The sequence below is a fragment of the Ascaphus truei genome, unplaced genomic scaffold, assembly GCF_040206685.1.
Source record: "Ascaphus truei isolate aAscTru1 unplaced genomic scaffold, aAscTru1.hap1 HAP1_SCAFFOLD_588, whole genome shotgun sequence".
Classification (NCBI taxonomy): domain Eukaryota; kingdom Metazoa; phylum Chordata; class Amphibia; order Anura; family Ascaphidae; genus Ascaphus; species Ascaphus truei.
This window is the reverse complement of record NW_027456920.1, coordinates 107,916-127,500: the sequence shown is the minus strand read 5'-3', so window position 1 is coordinate 127,500 and position 19,585 is coordinate 107,916. Positions and strand designations below refer to the sequence as shown.

The following is a 19,585-nucleotide window of genomic DNA, read 5'->3' as shown; positions in this document are numbered from 1 at the left end:
GAAGGCAGGAGGAGAGTTAGGAAGAGGTGTAGGATGGGGGGAAGAAACAGGGGATGTTCTGCCGTATGGATTCCACCTTTTCCTTAAAATAGTCTGCAAAGTCCTGAGCGGAGATGGAGGAAGGAGAGGCAGCTGAGGGTGGTTTGAGTAGAGTATCAAAGACAGAGAACAGTCGGCGTGGGTTAGACTTGTGCATGTTGATTAGTGCAGAAAAGTAGGCTTGTTTAGCTTGCGAGAGTGCAGAGTTGAAACAGGATAGCATAAATTTGTAGTGAAGGAAGTCTGCGAGAGTGTGAGACTTCCTCCAGAGGCGTTCAGAGGAACGAGTGGAGGAACGCAGCATGCGCGTGTGGGAATTTAGCCAGGGTCTAGGGTTAGAAGGGCGAGGGCGGCAGAGAGAAAGCGGGGCATGTAGATCAAGAGATGAGGACAAGACAGAGTTGTACTTTCTGACCAGGTTGTCAGGGTCTGTAGCAGAGCTGAGAGAGGAGAGGGAGGAGTGTAAAGTGGACTCAAAGTCAGGTAAGTGAATAGAGCGCAGGTTTCTGCAGAACCGGGGGGTAGATGGAGGTGGAGAAGGGGAGAAGCGAGATAAAGAGAATGAGATGAGATGATGGTCAGAGAGAGGAAAAGGGGAAATGGAGAAATCAGAGAGAGATAAGTTTTTAGTGAAAACCAGGTCTAAGTAGTGGCCATCCTTGTGGGTGCTGGCTGCAGTCCACTGTTGAAGGCCAAAAGAAGAGGTAAGAGAAAGAAAGCGGGAAGCCCAAGAGAGAGAGGGGTCATCAATGTGGCAATTGAAGTCCCCAAGGAGAAGAACAGGGGAGTCTGAGGAGAGAAAGAAAGAGAGCCAGGATTCAAAGTGAGAGAGAAAGGCAGAAGGGGGATGAGTAGAGGTAGGTGGGCGATAGATGACCGCCACATGAACAGGGAGAGGAGAGAAGATCTGGACAGTGTGAGCCTCAAAGGAGGGAAAAGCAAGAGAGGGGGGAATAGGAAGGGTTCGGTAACGGCAGACAGAGGAGAGCAGGAGCCCCACGCCTCCACCCCTGCCATCAGGGCGCGGTGTGTGTGTGTATCAGTGTGTCTGTATCTGTGTGTGTGTGTGTGTGTGTGTGTATCAGTGTGGCTTTTTTGGCGATAAGCTGGTGATAAGTGGCTTATCGCTGCTTACTGCATGAGGGCCTTAGGGAGGATTTGTTCCTTTAAAGTACACCTAGTTTGGCATAGGATTTGGATGTCAGGGTATCAATGTGCAACCCAAATGTTAAATGGGAGTTGAATGATCAGATATTTCAAACAAGTAACAGGGGCTAGGATGGTTTTAGAGCTGGTTTTTATCTGAAGCTCTGTCATTGGTAGCTTTAGCAATTTAGCTCTGGTCCCAAATACCATTGTTACAGTCTTGTCAGTGTTTAAAATCAGTTTGTTTTGGGAAATCCAGTTTCAAGTCTCAAAAATCAGATTGAAGTACGTGTTCAAGGTCAGAGAGGCGAGGGCTGCGTGCATATAGGATAAGATCTAAGGCCTCTCACAATAACCCGTTAGGAATATTAATTCCTCATCTATCCGACATAAGTATAAAATATAGTCTACCAAGACCCCTAATACAGAGTTACCCACCTTATACGGGAGCAGCTGCCAGACGAGTATAGTAAATGTATCTTATTTCTTTTGCCACTGGAGGGCAGCGTGGAGTTGCAAGGAGTGGCGCCCGTAAGGACGACGTGCCAGTTAGGCGGAAGGAGAAGCGCACACACTTTTATGTGAAACGGATATATTTGGGGAGGGATTTAGGAGTCTGAGTAAGAAAATTAACCATTTAAATATGTACAGATTTAATCCCACTTTTGGAAATTAGGGATGTTGCCTAAAAGTTTGAGAATGCATAAAGTGCCACCCATGGGCTTTAATGAAGCAGCATTTGTGGGCTAAAGGGAACAGCATTCTGTATAAAGGTATTTTGGACTCGATATAAATAATTGATGCCAAAAACTAATATTAAGTAAATTGAGAATGGAAAAATCTTCAACACAAACGTACAGAATGTGATATTCTGAGAGATCTTACAGATGTTATCAAATCCCACAATGAATATATAGAAAATGTCTGTATAGAACGAGTCAAACAAGAATATGCCAATAAAACGTTTAATTGGGAGATACAGGGGCCACAATTCAGGTCATTTAGCTGAAAGAAGAGAAGCCGGTCAGCCGGTAGAGCAGGTCAGCCGGTCAGCCAGTAGAGCAGGTCAGCAGGTCAGCCAGAAGAGCAGGTCAGCCGGTCAGCCGGTAGAGCAGGTCAGCCGGTCAGCTCTGAGATCAGCATTACTTATATCCCCTAAACGTTGTCCCCTGCATGTAATGCTGCAGAACAGCCTACACTGCATATACTGTACATGAGATTCTTAACCCTTTCTTTTCGCTCGACTAATCTGAATGATTTGCTAATTGGTTTGTAATTAGAGAGATATTTGTAGCAGAATCCCATGTATGTTATTTTTACCTTTTTAGATACCGTTTTGTGTAATAAAATATATGAGATCAGAGGGGCTTCCTGTTTGCACTCGTGTTTTGGCAGAAGTGTATATGTGACCCTATAAATCTCCCTCACACCTGGGCTTGGCAGCGTGACACTAGTGCAGCGTCCTGGGGAAGAATCACTGAGCTGTTAGCAATAGATACAACGGATAGAAAAGACACTACACATAGGTTTGATTAAAGAGAGTATTTTATTGAAATAATGAATCTCTTTGCTGGGAGGGGCCTGCAGCACATTGCAGAGCGATATAGTAACACGCAGAGCAATGCATTGCAGGCCCCTCCGGCAGCAAAGGGGTGAAGACCAATGCAGGGTGTATAAAGATCTCACTGATAATTCATGCACAAAGTGCAGTTTGTTGCTGTGATCCAGAGGAAGGCGAAACATAACCCCTGCTGTGCAATGGGGGAAAAAAATTCCTTCCTGACCCCATTAAATGGCGATCGGATGGTCCCTGGATCACTGCGCAGTGAGATCAGATGGAGCAGCACAGATCAGCGTTGTTATACACAGGGGCACACTCAGTATATAGAGATGCGGGTGATGGGGCCCTTGTGCCCCTGTGTATAACTCACCTGCTCCCCCATCCCCCTGCATATCTATCCCATTCACCCCTTTTCCTCCCGCATACCTCGCAGGGCCGGCCGGCCATTAGGCGGTCGCCTAGCGCGCAGAGGTCCTAGGGGCGCATTAATAATCATTATTATTTTTTCCTCTTATTATTTTATTTATTTATCTTTTTTTTTAAATTATTATTCTTTTTTTTATCCAGTATTTTGGCGCCCTTTTATTTTTATTTTGCGTTGCGCTGGGGTGCGGTCGCACCCCCCTGCAGCCCCGATATCTACGCCACTGTTTATTTTATTATTTTATTTATCTTATTATTTTTTATACAACTGGGGCACAAATTTTAAGTTTTGCCTCGGGCGCATGAAACCCGTGCTCTGGCCCTGCTCCTTGTTCTCTCTCACCCTCTCACGCCCAATATCCCTATCTCCCTCTAGTACCTGCCCCTCCCTCAGCCTTCCTGATCTTATCTGCCTCTCCTGCGGTCAAACCAACTTCTCAGGGCCCCTAGAATACCCCTGTATCTACGCCCTGGCTCCTCTGCTACCTGCACCTGGCTTCTTCTCCGCCTAAAAAAGGTGAAGCAGCAGATCTGTCCGCACCTCTCGTATTCTCCTACCTGCTCCCGGGGTCTTCTCCTCCGCCTAAAAAAGGTGAAGCAGCAGATCCGGCCACACCTGTCGTATGCTCCTTGGTCATCGTACACCACGTCTGCGTCATCGGCCGCCTTGTAGCCCACCTCATTGTTCCACTTGACGCCCGCTTTGTCGTATGCCTCGTCGTCCGCCTCGTAGCCCGCCTCGTCGTCTGGTGGCACAAAGGGCACCACCTTCGTGTGTGTCCTGATCTGCAGGAGACATGAAGTGTTTGTAACCAGGGACAGTGATACTCTGTATCGCAAGAGCTCCTGTGCCACTTATACCCCATCCCCAATACCACGTTATACCGCCCTCCACAGGGCAAATACCCGTTATACCCACCTCCCCAGGCCCAGTACCCAGTTATACAACCTTCCCAAGGCCCAGTACCCTGTTATACGCCCCTCCCCAGGCCCAGTACTCGTTATACCCACCTCACCAGGCCCAGTACCCATTATATACCCCTCCCCAGAAGGTCATGTTTCTATTTATCAAAAATACATTGAGTTACCTCTGGTTTTCAGGCATGTCCTGGGGGAGTTATCACAGAGACACAGAAACGTCGCTGAGTTTGGGTTAGTAACTCCCTTAACTTCTCAGCAGTTGAATTCCCCATTAGGCGCTTAGCACGTTAAAAACAAGCGTTGCTATTTCTCTGCATGAAGTTGCAGGTAATTGGAAGAGTTACACAGTGACGGCTATTTCATCACTCACCTTCTTCCCCCGAAACGGTCTTTTCTGTCTTATTTCCGGCTTCACATCGGATATCCATATCCATTCTTGGCCTCTGATCTGTATGCAAGGCAATGCTTTAAGACAGGGTTGCACAACCTTTTCCCCCTGCTCCCCCCTCCACCTTCCCCACCTTGTCTCCGACGTTCTGATGTAACGACGTCATGTGATATCACGTTGCTATGGCAATGCCACATCATGTGACGCCACATTGCTGTCGCCAGAAGCCGCCGGAGACAAGGAAAGGGAACTTACAGAGGCCTTGCACGCGATCTCCGGCATTTAATTTAAATGCTGTGGGGAAGAGCGAGGGGCCTCTGTAAGCGCCGAGCCCCTCCTCCCAAGAAAATGTCGTGCCCCTTGATTTGCGCACCCCTGCTTTAAGAGATATTCTGGGACCCTCCAACTCCTCCATCGGACCCTTCCTCATATTGACTGACCTTGCAGTGCTCTGCACTGACTTGCACTGACCTGCTATGGTGCCTCTCAAAATACCATGCTAACTCATTCTGAACATACATGTGTCCTTTTTACATGTTACTCAGCTTGTATGGGCCACAGACAGCTTTCCCGGGGTCCAGGACTAGTTTCCACCGGGGACACTCACCCATGGGTCGGCGACTTTGCGAGAACCCACCCCCCCCAACCTGTTTTCTCTTGCACTGCCATAGACAACAACATTTCGGCCTGCTGGTCTTTCTCAGGTAAAGTGGCTAAACCCACTAAATCCAGCAAAGAAAGGCCAGCAGCCGAAACATTGTAGTCTGTGGCACAATAAATTATCTTTTTTTATTCAAATCCGTGTGCCCTTTCCCATCAATCATATTGTATCCATTGGACGAAATGCCGGTCTTCCCTGAGACTAAGGGGCACCGGTAAAAGTATCACTACTTATTGTTTTTTTTTGGTGTGCAGCAAATCCCCATCATTTTTGCGTTCTCTTGCTCTGCCCCAATCTGACACACCACCTTGCTCTCTCACCCCCCTCTTAGACTCCCCTGTCACCCTTTCCTTCCTCAAAGGATGTCCTTTAATCAGATCTTACCCAAATTGTCTCCATCTCCCTTGGAAATGTTCTGTCTTTAAGCTGTGCGGCTCCTCTTGATCCGAACTTTCTTAGCTGACCCCTTTAGGTTTCGGCTCCGAGGGTCTAAAAAATAAGCGACTCCGAAAAGATGTGAAATATGCGCACGGGTCCTAATGGGGCACTGAGGGGGAGACTTAAATACTAGTAAATATAATCTACTGTGCTAACAAATATAATCTATTAACTAAGAAATATAACTTATTAAACTAAGAAATATAATTTATTAAACTAACAAATATAACTTATTAAACTAAGAAATATAACTTATTAAACTAAGAAATATATTTTATTAAACTAAGAAATATAACTTATTAAACTAAGAAATATAACTTATTAAACTTAGAAATATAATCTATTAAACTAAATAAATATCTATTAAACTAAATAAATATCTATTCAACTAAATAAATATAATCTATTTAAAAACAATACAATAAAAAGCTGGAGAAATGATACGTCAACCAAGCAACAGATGTGATGCCAATAAGCGTTGAACTCCTTGCAGATCCACCGTCAGCTGGTTGTGGCAGAAAGTGGTGACATACAGTAGAACAGAGTGGTTGAGCTGTAACCACGGCAGTCAGGTCAGAAATCAACACAATATTTTTTGAAATTTAGAATGAGAATGTTCTGTATGTCACATTCTGGGCTCAGACTCTGAGCCCTGTCACATGTTAGCAGCTTGTGATAATAGAAAGTATCCATATACTGGTATGTGATAAGAAACATGAAGGTCATTTTATAATGGGTCCCATAACCTGCTTTATATGAAGTATCATTTTACACTAATTAGTAGAGATGTTACATTTTGAAAAATAGCACTTCTGGCGACATTGTTCATTTTCTCTACAAATGATAAATGAAAAAGTTGGATAAAACGTTATATGTGTGTGTGCGCGCGCAATATATATATATAGAGGTATCAGTACCGTGTTAGCCGAGCTTCAATAATCAAAAAATAAATAGATAATACCGTTCTGTGGCTAACGAAATGCTTTTATTTGTGCGAGCTTTCGAGATACACTGATCTCTTCTTCCGGCGATGTTACAATGAATGAAGCAAGCAAAAGGTATACTTAAAAACAGTGTCTCTTGGAATGTTATCTGTGCTGGTCCTTCCCCCGGTGTGGATGTGTTTTATGCCTAGAGACAGCTGTGTGTGCATAGATATAGCACAGTATGTTAAATTACGCTGCGGGGTCATGTGACGTCACCCTCGTCAAATGCCGCTGCAGGTCACATGACGCCGCATCAAGGTAAGGGGGGGGGGGGCGCGAGCACCGGCAGGGGGGCGAGCTGCAAAAGTTTGTGCTCCCCTGGTATAACCAATAAATAATATAGCTGATATAGCAATTTGGTTGTGGCTAGAGAGAGATTATAATGGCAGTGAGAATTAGTGGTCAGAATTAATAACAGTGCAATTACTAAAAAGTAGCTGTAATATAATAATAATAAACACTATGCCTAAACACAATAAAAGTCCAGAAACCTAGCTCTAATAGCTATGTTATAACTCAATCATAAAAGGATCCAATTCGGGCGTCCTCTGGAGCCGTGGCAGCTCTCTTCAGGGAAACAACCACCTCCTCGATAGATATCTAAACAAAAAAAAGAAGAGAAAGCGCCCGCTCCATGTGTAAATTCGGTTTAACAATTTCATTTCCTGGACAAGATAAAAATAGCAAACTCACAAACATCCGTTTGGTAAAAGCATTGTGTGAGACAGGCTCGGGCTCCGTGGTAATCCGGTGGTCACTCCGCAGCTCCAGACTTTGGACGATGACCGGGAAACTCGATAGGCTGCGCCCCTCGCAGTGTGGTCCTCCAGCAATCTGTGGTATGTTGTGGTTCCACTGTAAATCCGGTGTCTCGTCTTGGTCGCGTACCAACTTCCCTTCCGGCGTCAGGACGTATAGTGTGGCAATAGCAACGAGAAGAAAGTACTGAGGTGGGGTTGGATCCTCCTCGGTTATTTCTTGTTTTATTAATAAATAATTTACTATATTTTAATCTCTGGTGCGCATTGTGTGCATTTTTCTTCTTGTCTGCACAGTGCTTCAGATGCTGCATCTGAAAAAATGCCGGTGGATCGGGATGTGAGGTAGGAAAGTGACGTCCGCGCCGGAACGTTATTGCCACGCCTCCAAATATTTATTGCCACGCCCCCAATCGCACCCGCTGCATACCCTGCAAAGCCATAAAAAAGCTCAGGCTTCAGCAAGTGTATTGCAGCGTGTGTGCCTTCCCTCCGTCTGAAATACTATAGACGCAGCCTTATCGACGCTTACTAAATAGGCCCGTGTCTCTCTCTCTCTCTCTGTGTCTCTCTCTCTCTCTCTGTGTCTCTGTCTCTCTCTCTGTGTCTCTGTCTCTCTCTGTGTGTCTCTGTTTCTCTCTGTGTGTCTCTGTCAAAAGAACATTTCAGTATTGCCAAAGCGTGAGTAAAAGGGTGTGTGGGACAATGATTACACGAATACTAGGGGGTACGGTATAATGGTTATACAGTACATTACTTTTGTCTCTCTCTCCCTATGTCCCTCTCTCTGTCTCTCTCTCATTCTCTGTCTCTCTCTCTCTCTGTGTCTCTCTCTCATTCTCTGTCTCTCTCTCATTCTCTGTCTCTCATTCTCTGTCTCTCATTCTCTGTCTCTCTCTCATTCTCTGTCTCTCTCTCTCATCCCTGTATGATAGGTATGTTCCAACTCTATTTTTTGCTCTTCTTTTCCGTTTGAGAGGAGGGAGTCCCTCACCTCTTCAGCCACACACCAGGAACGCTGGGTTGCTTTCAGACGCTCGGAGAGGCGGATACAGTCGTGGATTGCAGGCACTGATTTATCTGGTAAGTACCGCAAACATGCTTGAACAAGGGCCGTAGACATTTTATTTGATGGTTTAGATTATCATTGTCTGTGGTTGTTAGTTATTGGTATTAGAGTTTTTTGATGTTGTTACGAATCAAATACATTTTGAAGTAGTAATCCCCTCCGAACTGGGCATTCCTGGCCAATAATGCCCTGGCTGTAAGAGTTGAAGGGCCCAAGCAAAGCCCCCACCTCTATACACACTAACACTGCAGGGGCATCAGAGTGTCTTGTTGTCATGGCAACGGGGGGTGTCACGTGATGTAATTTGTTTAATAAATTATTTTTTAAGGTGTCCCGGTTTTTCATTTTCGAAATCTGGTCACCCTATTGATCAAGCAAAAAAAGTGAAGAAACAATTGTAGTTTTGCTAATGGACGTCATTTTGGCATATCATTCGCTTTGAGGATACCCATTAATATGAAGAAAAATAACATCGATTCCCAATGTAGCCCCCCTTCCCGGGCCAATCGCAGATCGGGCCCCCCTCCTCTGTACTAGGGTCTGGCTACGTGTCTGAGTGTGGTGCATACCTGCTGGCAACAGGGGGGCCTGAGTCTCCCGCGATGGTATGGGGGATGACAGGATCAGGTTTCTGGGGTGAATGCCTCCGTCTCATCAGAGCAGGATGAAATTTCTCTTCAGAAGGACTTGGAGAGACTGGAAACGTGGGCAGGTAAATGGCAAATGAGGTTTAATACAGATAAATGTAAGGTTATGCATTTGGGATGCAAGAATAAAAAGGCGACTTACAAATTAAATGGAGATATATTGGGGGAATCCTTGATGGTGAAGGATTTAGGGGTGCTTGTAGACAGCAGGCTTAGCAATAGTGCCCAATGTCATGCAGTAGCTGCAAAGGCAAACAAGATCTTATCTTGCATCAAACGGGCAATTGATGGAAGGGAAGTAGACATAATTATGCCCCTTTACAAAGCATTAGTAAGACCACACCTTGAATATGGAGTACAATTTTGGGCACCAATCCTAAGAAAAGACATTATGGAACTAGAGAGAGTGCAGAGAAGAGCCACCAAATTAATAAAGGGGATGGACATTCTAACTTATGAGGAGAGGCTAGCTATATTGGATTTATTTACATTAGAAAAGAGGCGTCTAAGAGGGGATATGATAACTATATACAAATATATTCAGGGACAATACAAGGAGCTTTCAAAAGAACTATTCATCCCACGGGCAGTACAAAGGACTCGGGCCATCCCTTAAGGTTGGAGGAAAGGAAATTTCACCAGCAACAAAGGAAAGGGTTCTTTACAGTAAGGGCAGTTAAAATGTGGAATTCATTACCCATGGAGACTGTGATGGCAGATACAATAGATTTGTTCAAAAAAAGGTTGGACATCTTTTTAGATGGGACAGGTATACAGGGATATACCAAATAAGTATATATGGGAAGGATGTTGATCCAGGGATTAATCCGATTGCCAATTCTTGGAGTCAGGAAGGAATTAATTTTTCCCCTTAATGGGGTTTTTTGTTTGCCTTCCTCTGGATCAATAAGTAAGTATAAATATAGAATTAAATATCTGTTATTTAGCATAGGTTGAACTTGATGGACGTACGTCTTTTTTCAACCTCATCTATTATGTAACTATGTATGGAATGGTGCAGCGCCTCCATCTCTGAGCCCCAGGAATACGGGTGGAATCCTTCCAGAGAGTCCCCCCCCCCCCCCCTCGGGGATGAGAGATTCCAGTCTCACACTGTATATCTTTAAAAGCAGCCGCAGCTCTTTATTCACAGCAGCAGAATAGCAGCAACAAGACTATATATCAGGTACAGGGTGTCTTCCTCCACACAGGACTGCTCTCCCTCAGGATGGTCTCTGTGTCCCTGCCACCACCCCAGGTCAAGGGCACCCAGGGTGGGGCTAGCTCTTCCCTCGCCCCCTAAACAGGGTGAGAGGAATTGGTCCACCTCCCTAACTAAGGTTGCATCAGCTCTACTCAGAGGCTGATGGCTCCCCTTCTCCAACGGCCAATTGACATAGGCTCTCTCTGTCACCCTGGGCCAGCCAGGTGACAGACTCAGCAGACTCTAACTCTGGACTGAACTCTTAACTCTGACACACACTTCTACTAAATAGGAAGTGCACTGCTCTTTATGATATTGGCAGGCACTGCCCCTGTGTCTGTGCCTACCACACAGGGTCAGGTACCAATTTCAGGAATGTCCCGTTATTAGCGTAAACACAACAGAGTTCAATGGATCTAGCATTAAGACTGTAAGCTCTGCAGGCCAGGGATTTCCTTTCCTATTGTCTGATTTTGTTTGTTGCACTTATTGTACTATAATTCTCTGTACTGTATTGCCTCTCTTATAAAGCGCTATATAAATAAATATTTACATACATAATATATCTTAATGCATCTTAAGACACCTTAGAGTTCCCTCTATAAGACACTTTATGGTCCACTCAAGTGAATAGTCTGTAAGTAGGGTGACCATTCGTCCCGGTTTTGCCGGGACAGTCCCGTTTTTTTCTGCCCTGTCCCGATTTTAGCGCCGTCCCGGTTATGTCCCGATTTTTGTCCCTGGTCCCGGTATTGCGGGGCAGCGGCGGTGAGGAGAATGCGGCGGCCGGTAAGTATTTTCTATGTGTGTGTGTGAATGCTGCCGGGGAGACTGAATGAAGGAGAATGCCGGGGGCGGGACTTAGAATGCCGGCCGGCCCGCAGGGGATTGGTTGCAGGCAGGTCAGAGGAAGCCGGGGGCGGGACTTCCGCTTTGTGCAGAGCACACGTGTCTTCCCGCTCCCGGCTCCTCTGTTCGCGGTGAGTGTCCCCTTTCTGTCCCGGGTCCCAGCCAGGGGGGGTAATAGGAGGTGGTAGCGGGGGTGCGCCTACCTTTGTACCACCTTGTACCTTTGCCCCCCTGGCGCTCCCACCATTGCCCCCCCGGCGCTCCCACCATTGCCCCATCGGCACTCCCACCTTTGCCCCCCGGCGCTCCCACCTTTGCCCCATCGGCACTCCCACCTTTGCCCCCCGGCGCTCCCACCTTTGCCCCCCCCCCGGCGCTCACAGCTTTGCCCCCCGGCGCTCCCACCTTTGCCCCTCCGGCGCTCACAGCTTTGTGTGTGTGTGTGTGTGTGTGTGTGTGTGTGTGTGTGTGTGTGTGTGTGTGTGTGTGTGTGTGTGTGTGTATCTGTGTGTGTGTGTGTGTGTGTGTGTGTGTGTGTGTATGTGTATCAGTGTGTGTGTGTGTGTGTGTGTGTGTATGTGTATCAGTGTGTATGTGTGTGTGTGTGTGTGTATGTGTATCAGTGTGTGTGTGTGTGTGTGTATGTGTATCTGTGTGTGTGTATTTGTGTGTATGTGTGTGTGTGTGTGTGTGTGTATGTGTATCTCTGTGTGTTTGTGTATCTGTGTGTGTGTGTGTGTGTGTGTGTATCTGTGTGTGTGTGTATCTGTGTGTGTGTGTGTGTGTGTGTGTGTGTCAGTGTGTGTGTGTGTGTGTGTATCAGTGTGTGTGTGTGTGTGTGTGTGTGTGTGTGTGTGTGTGTGTGTGTGTGTGTGTGTGTGTGTGTGTGTGTGTGTGTGTGTTTCAGTGTGTGTGTGTGTTTCAGTGTGTGTGTGTGTGTGTGTGTATCAGTGGGTCTGTGTGTGTGTGAATCAGTGGGTGTGTGTGTGTGTGTGAATCAGTGTGTGTGTGTGTGTGTGTGTGTGTGTGTGTGTGTGTGTGTGTGTGTGTGTGTGTGTGTGTGTGTGTGTGTGTGTGTGTGTGTGTGTGTGTGAATCAGTGTGTGTGTGTGTGTGTGTGTGTGTGTGTGTGTGTGTGTGTGTGTGTGTATTAGTGGGTGGGTGTGTGTGTGTGTGTATCAGTGTGTCTGTATCTGTGTGTGTGTGTATTGTATTGTATTGTATGTCTTTATTTATATAGCGCCATTAGTGTACATAGCGCTTCACAGTAGTAATACATGTGGTAATCAAATAAATAACAGATAATATAAAAAACATATCATGGGAATAAGTGCTTTAGACATAAAAGTAACATTTCGGAAGAGGAGTCCCTGCCCCGAGGAGCTTACAGTCTAATTGGTAGGTAGGGAGAACGTACAGAGACAGTAGGAGGGAGTTCTGGTAAGTGCGTCTGCAGGGGGTCAAGCATTATGTATCGTGTTTAGAATATCCACAGTGCTATTCATATGCTTCTTTAAGCAAGTGTGTCTTAAGGTGGGTCTTAAAGGTGGATAGAGAGGGTGCTAGTCGGGTACTGAGGGGAAGGGCATTCCAGAGATGTGGGGCAGTCAGTGAAAAAGGTTTAAGGCGGGAGAGGGCTTTAGATACAAAGGGGGTAGAAAGAAGACATCCTTGAGAAGAACGCAAGAGTCTGGATGGTGCATACCGAGAAATTAGGGATGAGATGTAAGGAGGGGCAGAAGAATGTAAAGCTTTAAAAGTGAGGAGAAGAATGGAGTGTGAGATGCGGGATTTGATCGGAAGCCAGGAGAGGGATTTCATGAGGGGAGATGCTGAGACAGATCTAGGAAAGAGTAGAGTGATTCTGGCAACAGCATTTAGGATAGATTGTAGGGGAGACAGGTGAGAGGCAGGAAGGCCGGACAGCAGGAGGTTACAGTAATCAAGACAGGAGAGAATGAGGGCCTGAGTCAGAGTTTTAGCAGTCGAACAACAGAGGAAAGGGCGTATCTTAGTTATATTGCGGAGGAAAAAGCGACAAGTTTTAGAAATGTTTTGAATGTGAGGGGCGAATGTGAGAGAGGAGTCGAACGTGACCCCTAGGCAGCGTGCTTGGGCTACTGGGTGAATGATTGTAGTTCCAACAGTAATGTGGAAGGAGGTATTAGGGCCAGGTTTGGGAGGAAGTATGAGGAGCTCTGTTTTAGCCATGTTGAGTTTAAGGCGTCGGAGGGCCATCCAGGATGATATAGCAGAGAGACATTCAGAAACTTTGGTTTGTACAGCAGGTGTAAGGTCAGGTGTTGAAAAGTATATTTGTGTGTCGTCGGCATAGAGGTGATAATTAAACCCAAAAGATGTTATTAGGTCACCTAGAGAGAGTGTGTACAGAGAAAAGAGAAGAGGTCCCAGGACAGAGCCCTGGGGTACCCCCACAGAGAGATCAATAGAGGAGGAGGAGGTGTTAGCAGAAGAGACACTAAAAGTACGATGGGAGAGGTAGGATGAGATCCAGGATAGAGCTTTGTTCCGAATACCTAGAGTATGGAGAATGTGGAGGAGAAGAGGGTGGTCCACGGTGTCAAATGCTGCAGAGAGGTCGAGTAATATGAGCAGAGTGTAATGACCTCTGTCTTTGGCAGCATGGAGCTCGTCAGTTATTTTAGTGAGGGTTGTTTCCGTGGAGTGAGCAGTGCGGAAGCCAGATTGTAGAGGGTCTAGGAGAGAATAAGTGTTGAGAAAATGGAGCAAGCGAGAGAATACAAGACGTTCAAGTAGTTTAGAGGCAAAAGGCAGGAGGGAGACAGGTCGATAGTTAGAAAGACAGGTAGGGTCAAGCTTGCTGTTTTTGAGTAATGGTATGACTGTTGCATGTTTGAAGGAGGATGGAAAGGTTCCAGAGCAGAGGGAGGAGTTAAAAATGTGTGTAAGCGTAGGGATTATAGTAGGAGCTAGAGGTTTTAGGAGATGGGAGGGAATGGGGTCAAGAGGGCAAGTGGTAGAGGGAGAAGAGGAGATCAACAGCGACACATCCTCCTCTGAGACAGTGGAAAAAGACTCAAGGAAGGCAGGAGGAGAGTTAGGAAGAGGTGTAGGATGGGGGGAAGAAACAGGGGATGTTCTGCCGTATGGATTCCACCTTTTCCTTAAAATAGTCTGCAAAGTCCTGAGCGGAGATGGAGGAAGGAGAGGCAGCTGAGGGTGGTTTGAGTAGAGTATCAAAGACAGAGAACAGTCGGCGTGGGTTAGACTTGTGCATGTTATTAGTGCAGAAAAGTAGGCTTGTTTAGCTTGCGAGAGGGCAGAGTTGAAACAGGATAGCATAAATTTGTAGTGAAGGAAGTCTGCGAGAGTGTGAGACTTCCTCCAGAGGCGTTCAGAGGAACGAGTGGAGGAACGCAGCATGCGCGTGTGGGAATTTAGCCAGGGTCTAGGGTTAGAAGGGCGAGGGCGGCAGAGAGAAAGCGGGGCATGTAGATCAAGAGATGAGGACAAGACAGAGTTGTACTTTCTGACCAGGTTGTCAGGGTCTGTAGCAGAGCTGAGAGAGGAGAGGGAGGAGTGTAAAGTGGACTCAAAGTCAGGTAAGTGAATAGAGCGCAGGTTTCTGCAGAACCGGGGGGTAGATGGAGGTGGAGAAGGGGAGAAGCGAGATAAAGAGAATGAGATGAGATGATGGTCAGAGAGAGGAAAAGGGGAAATGGAGAAATCAGAGAGAGATAAGTTTTTAGTGAAAACCAGGTCTAAGTAGTGGCCATCCTTGTGGGTGCTGGCTGCAGTCCACTGTTGAAGGCCAAAAGAAGAGGTAAGAGAAAGAAAGCGGGAAGCCCAAGAGAGAGAGGGGTCATCAATGTGGCAATTGAAGTCCCCAAGGAGAAGAACAGGGGAGTCTGAGGAGAGAAAGAAAGAGAGCCAGGATTCAAAGTGAGAGAGAAAGGCAGAAGGGGGATGAGTAGAGGTAGGTGGGCGATAGATGACCGCCACATGAACAGGGAGAGGAGAGAAGATCTGGACAGTGTGAGCCTCAAAGGAGGGAAAAGCAAGAGAGGGGGGAATAGGAAGGGTTCGGTAACGGCAGACAGAGGAGAGCAGGAGCCCCACGCCTCCACCCCTGCCATCAGGGCGCGGTGTGTGTGTGTGTATCAGTGTGTCTGTATCTGTGTGTGTGTGTGTGTGTGTATCAGTGTGGCTTTTTTGGCGATAAGCTGGTGATAAGTGGCTTATCGCTGCTTACTGCATGAGGGCCTTAGGGAGGATTTGTTCCATTAAAGTACACCTAGTTTGGCATAGGATTTGGATGTCAGGGTATCAATGTGCAACCCAAATGTTAAATGGGAGTTGAATGATCAGATATTTCAAACAAGTAACAGGGGCTAGGATGGTTTTAGAGCTGGTTTTTATCTGAAGCTCTGTCATTGGTAGCTTTAGCAATTTAGCTCTGGTCCCAAATACCATTGTTACAGTCTTGTCAGTGTTTAAAATCAGTTTGTTTTGGGAAATCCAGTTTCAAGTCTCAAAAATCAGATTGAAGTACGTGTTCAAGGTCAGAGAGGCGAGGGCTGCGTGCATATAGGATAAGATCTAAGGCCTCTCACAATAACCCGTTAGGAATATTAATTCCTCATCTATCCGACATAAGTATAAAATATAGTCTACCAAGACCCCTAATACAGAGTTACCCACCTTATACGGGAGCAGCTGCCAGACGAGTATAGTAAATGTATCTTATTTCTTTTGCCACTGGAGGGCAGCGTGGAGTTACACGGAGTGGCGCCCGTAAGGACGACGTGCCAGTTAGGCGGAAGGAGAAGCGCACACACTTTTATGTGAAACGGATATATTTGGGGAGGGATTTAGGAGTCTGAGTAAGAAAATTAACCATTTAAATATGTACAGATTTAATCCCACTTTTGGAAATTAGGGATGTTGCCTAAAAGTTTGAGAATGCATAAAGTGCCACCCATGGGCTTTAATGAAGCAGCATTTGTGGGCTAAATGGAACAGCATTCTGTATAAAGGTATTTTGGACTCGATATAAATAATTGATGCCAAAAACGAATATTAAGTAAATTGAGAATGGAAAAATCTTCAACACAAACGTACAGAATGTGATATTCTGAGAGATCTTACAGATGTTATCAAATCCCACAATGAATATATAGAAAATGTCTGTATAGAACGAGTCAAACAAGAATATGCCAATAAAACGTTTAATTGGGAGATACAGGGGCCACAATTCAGGTCATTTAGCTGAAAGAAGAGAAGCCGGTCAGCCGGTAGAGCAGGTCAGCCGGTCAGCCAGTAGAGCAGGTCAGCAGGTCAGCCAGAAGAGCAGGTCAGCCGGTCAGCCGGTAGAGCAGGTCAGCCGGTCAGCTCTGAGATCAGCATTACTTATATCCCCTAAACGTTGTCCCCTGCATGTAATGCTGCAGAACAGCCTACACTGCATATACTGTACATGAGATACTTAACCCTTTCTTTTCGCTCGACTAATCTGAATGATTTGCTAATTGGTTTGTAATTAGAGAGATATTTGTAGCAGAATCCCATGTATGTTATTTTTACCTTTTTAGATACCGTTTTGTGTAATAAAATATATGAGATCAGAGGGGCTTCCTGTTTGCACTCGTGTTTTGGCAGAAGTGTATATGTGACCCTATAAATCTCCCTCACACCTGGGCTTGGCAGCGTGACACTAGTGCAGCGTCCTGGGGAAGAATCACTGAGCTGTTAGCAATAGATACAACGGATAGAAAAGACACTACACATAGGTTTGATTAAAGAGAGTATTTTATTGAAATAATGAATCTCTTTGCTGGGAGGGGCCTGCAGCACATTGCAGAGCGATATAGTAACACGCAGAGCAATGCATTGCAGGCCCCTCCGGCAGCAAAGGGGTGAAGACCAATGCAGGGTGTATAAAGATCTCACTGATAATTCATGCACAAAGTGCAGTTTGTTGCTGTGATCCAGAGGAAGGCGAAACATAACCCCTGCTGTGCAATGGGGGAAAAAAATTCCTTCCTGACCCCATTAAATGGCGATCGGATGGTCCCTGGATCACTGCGCAGTGAGATCAGATGGAGCAGCACAGATCAGCGTTGTTATACACAGGGGCACACTCAGTATATAGAGATGCGGGTGATGGGGCCCTTGTGCCCCTGTGTATAACTCACCTGCTCCCCCATCCCCCTGCATATCTATCCCATTCACCCCTTTTCCTCCCGCATACCTCGCAGGGCCGGCCGGCCATTAGGCAGTCGCCTAGCGCGCAGAGGTCCTAGGGGCGCATTAATAATCATTATTTTTTTTTCCTCTTATTATTTCTAATTTATTTATCTTTTTTTTTTGGAAATTATTATTCTTTTTTTTATCCAGTATTTTGGCGCCCTTTTATTTTTATTTTGCGTCGCGCTGGGGTGCGGTTGCACCCCCTGCAGCCCCGATATCTACGCCACTGTTTATTTTATTATTTTATTTATCTTATTATTTTTTATACAACTGGGGCACAAATTTTAAGTTTCGCCTCGGGCGCATGAAACCCGTGCTCTGGCCCTGCTCCTTGTTCTCTCTCACCCTCTCACGCCCAATATCCCTATCTCCCTCTAGTACCTGCCCCTCCCGCAGCCTTCCTGATCTTATCTGCCTCTCCTGCGGTCAAACCAACTTCTCAGGGCCCCTAGAATACCCCTGTATCTACGCCCTGGCTCCTCTGCTACCTGCTCCTAGCTTCTTCTCCGCCTAAAAAAGGTGAAGCAGCAGATCCGTCCACACCTCTCGTATTCTCCTTCGCCATGGCCCACCTCGTCGCCAGACTTGACATCCGCTTCGTCGTCTGCCTCATCGGCCGCCTTGTAGCCCACCTCTTCGCACCACTTGACGCCCGCTTTGTCGTATGCCTCATCGTCCACCTCGTAGCCCGCCTCGTCGTCTGGTGGCACAAAGGGCACCACCTTTGTGCGTGTCCTGATCTGCAGGAGACATGAAGTGTTTGTAACCAGGGACAGTGATACTCTGTATCGCAAGAGCTCCTGTGCCACCTATACCCCCTCCCCAATACCACGTTATACCGCCCTCCACAGGGCAAATACCCGTTGTACCCACCTCCCCTGGCCCAGTACCCAGTTATACACCCCTCCCCAGGCCCAATACCCTGTTATACACCCCTCCCAAGGCCCAGTACCCTGTTATACACCCCTCTCCAGGCCCAGTACCCTGTTATACCCACCTCACCAGGCCCAGTACCCTGTTATACACCCCTCCCCAGGCCCAGTACCCTGTTATACACCCCTCCCCAGGCCCAGTACCCTGTTATATACCCCTCCCCAGGCCCAGTACCCTGTTATACACCCCTCCCCAGGCCCAGTACCCTGTTATACGCCCCTCCCCAGGCCCAGTACCCGTTATACCCACCTCACCAGGCCCAGTACCCGTTATACCCACCTCACCAGGTCCAGTACCCATTATATACCCCTCCCCAGAACTCCGTTATACGTCCCTCCCCAGGATCCTTTACACACACCCTCCCCAGACGCAGGACCCCCTACGGTGGAGGTGTAATGTCACATGGGTAGTGGAAGGTTTCCCAGAGAAGGTGTCCATGTGTCACAGCTGTTTCATCACCTTGGGTGAGAAGTCTCCCTACTCTCTGCATTTCCTTTCCCTCTCCTGTCAGTCTCTCTTTCCCCCTTTAATCTTACCTCTTTTATTTATCTCTGTCCCTCCTTATTTTTGTTTCTATGTATTTATCTCCCCCCCCCCCCCCCCCCATGTAAGGCCTGGGACATAGAGGGTTCAGCCACGCTGAGCCGCGCTCCTGCTCTGCCTCGCCTGCTGAAAATGGTGCTTTTTTTCTGTCCTTGCAGGCGAGGCAGTGAGCGCGCTCTGGGGGCGGGGTGGAGGCCGAGCAGAGGCAGAGCGGAGGCGTGTCAGGAGGCGGAGCGGGAAGCGGGGCTAGTCCCCGCTCCCATTGGATGGGAGCGGTCACGTGACCGCTTCTTCGCTTCCCCGAGCGGCAAATTTGAAACTTGCCTGTCTCGGCAAAGTTTCTGAGCCTCTGCACGCATGAGCACGCATGCGGAGGGGGAAACTATAGCCGCGCTGATGACAGATGCAGGGGGTTTGTGCATCTGCTCAGCGCGGCTCAGCCCACCTCAGCGAGCTTGAACTTACTAATAGGCCCAGGCCTAATAGGGGCACAAACCTCAGATCTGAGTGTGTGGGGTTCTCTGTGTCTGGAGAGACCCCTAAATGTTCTCTCTTTGTTTGGGGAGACCCCTAAATATTCCCCAGTGTAGCTCGTTTCAAAATAACCCAGAAAAGTAGCCTTGAGCCCTCGGTGACCGGGCGCTATGACCAGAGGGACTAGGCTCTCCCTTACCTGTGAGTGTGGACTACGTCCCCCCCGGCCTTCCCCCCCCCCCCCTCTGGCAGTGACGTGACACAGCCGGGGGAAGGGCCAGGGAGGTTAGAATTAGACAGAGGCACGGGGTCAGT

The 19,585-nt window shown here is 47.2% G+C and overlaps 1 long non-coding RNA gene across 2 annotated transcripts in view; it reads left to right on the top strand.

Annotated features, from left to right (window-relative positions):
• Positions 1–7,412: 7,412 nt before the first annotated feature.
• The window catches only part of LOC142485399 (uncharacterized), an 87,271-nt gene continuing 75,098 nt past the window's right edge, over positions 7,413–19,585 (top strand). For both annotated transcript variants that reach the window (XR_012798450.1, XR_012798451.1), the window contains exons 1-3: positions 7,413–7,513; positions 7,619–7,666; positions 8,299–8,404. This is a non-coding gene — a long non-coding RNA (uncharacterized LOC142485399). The remainder of the gene's footprint in view (positions 7,514–7,618; positions 7,667–8,298; positions 8,405–19,585) is intronic.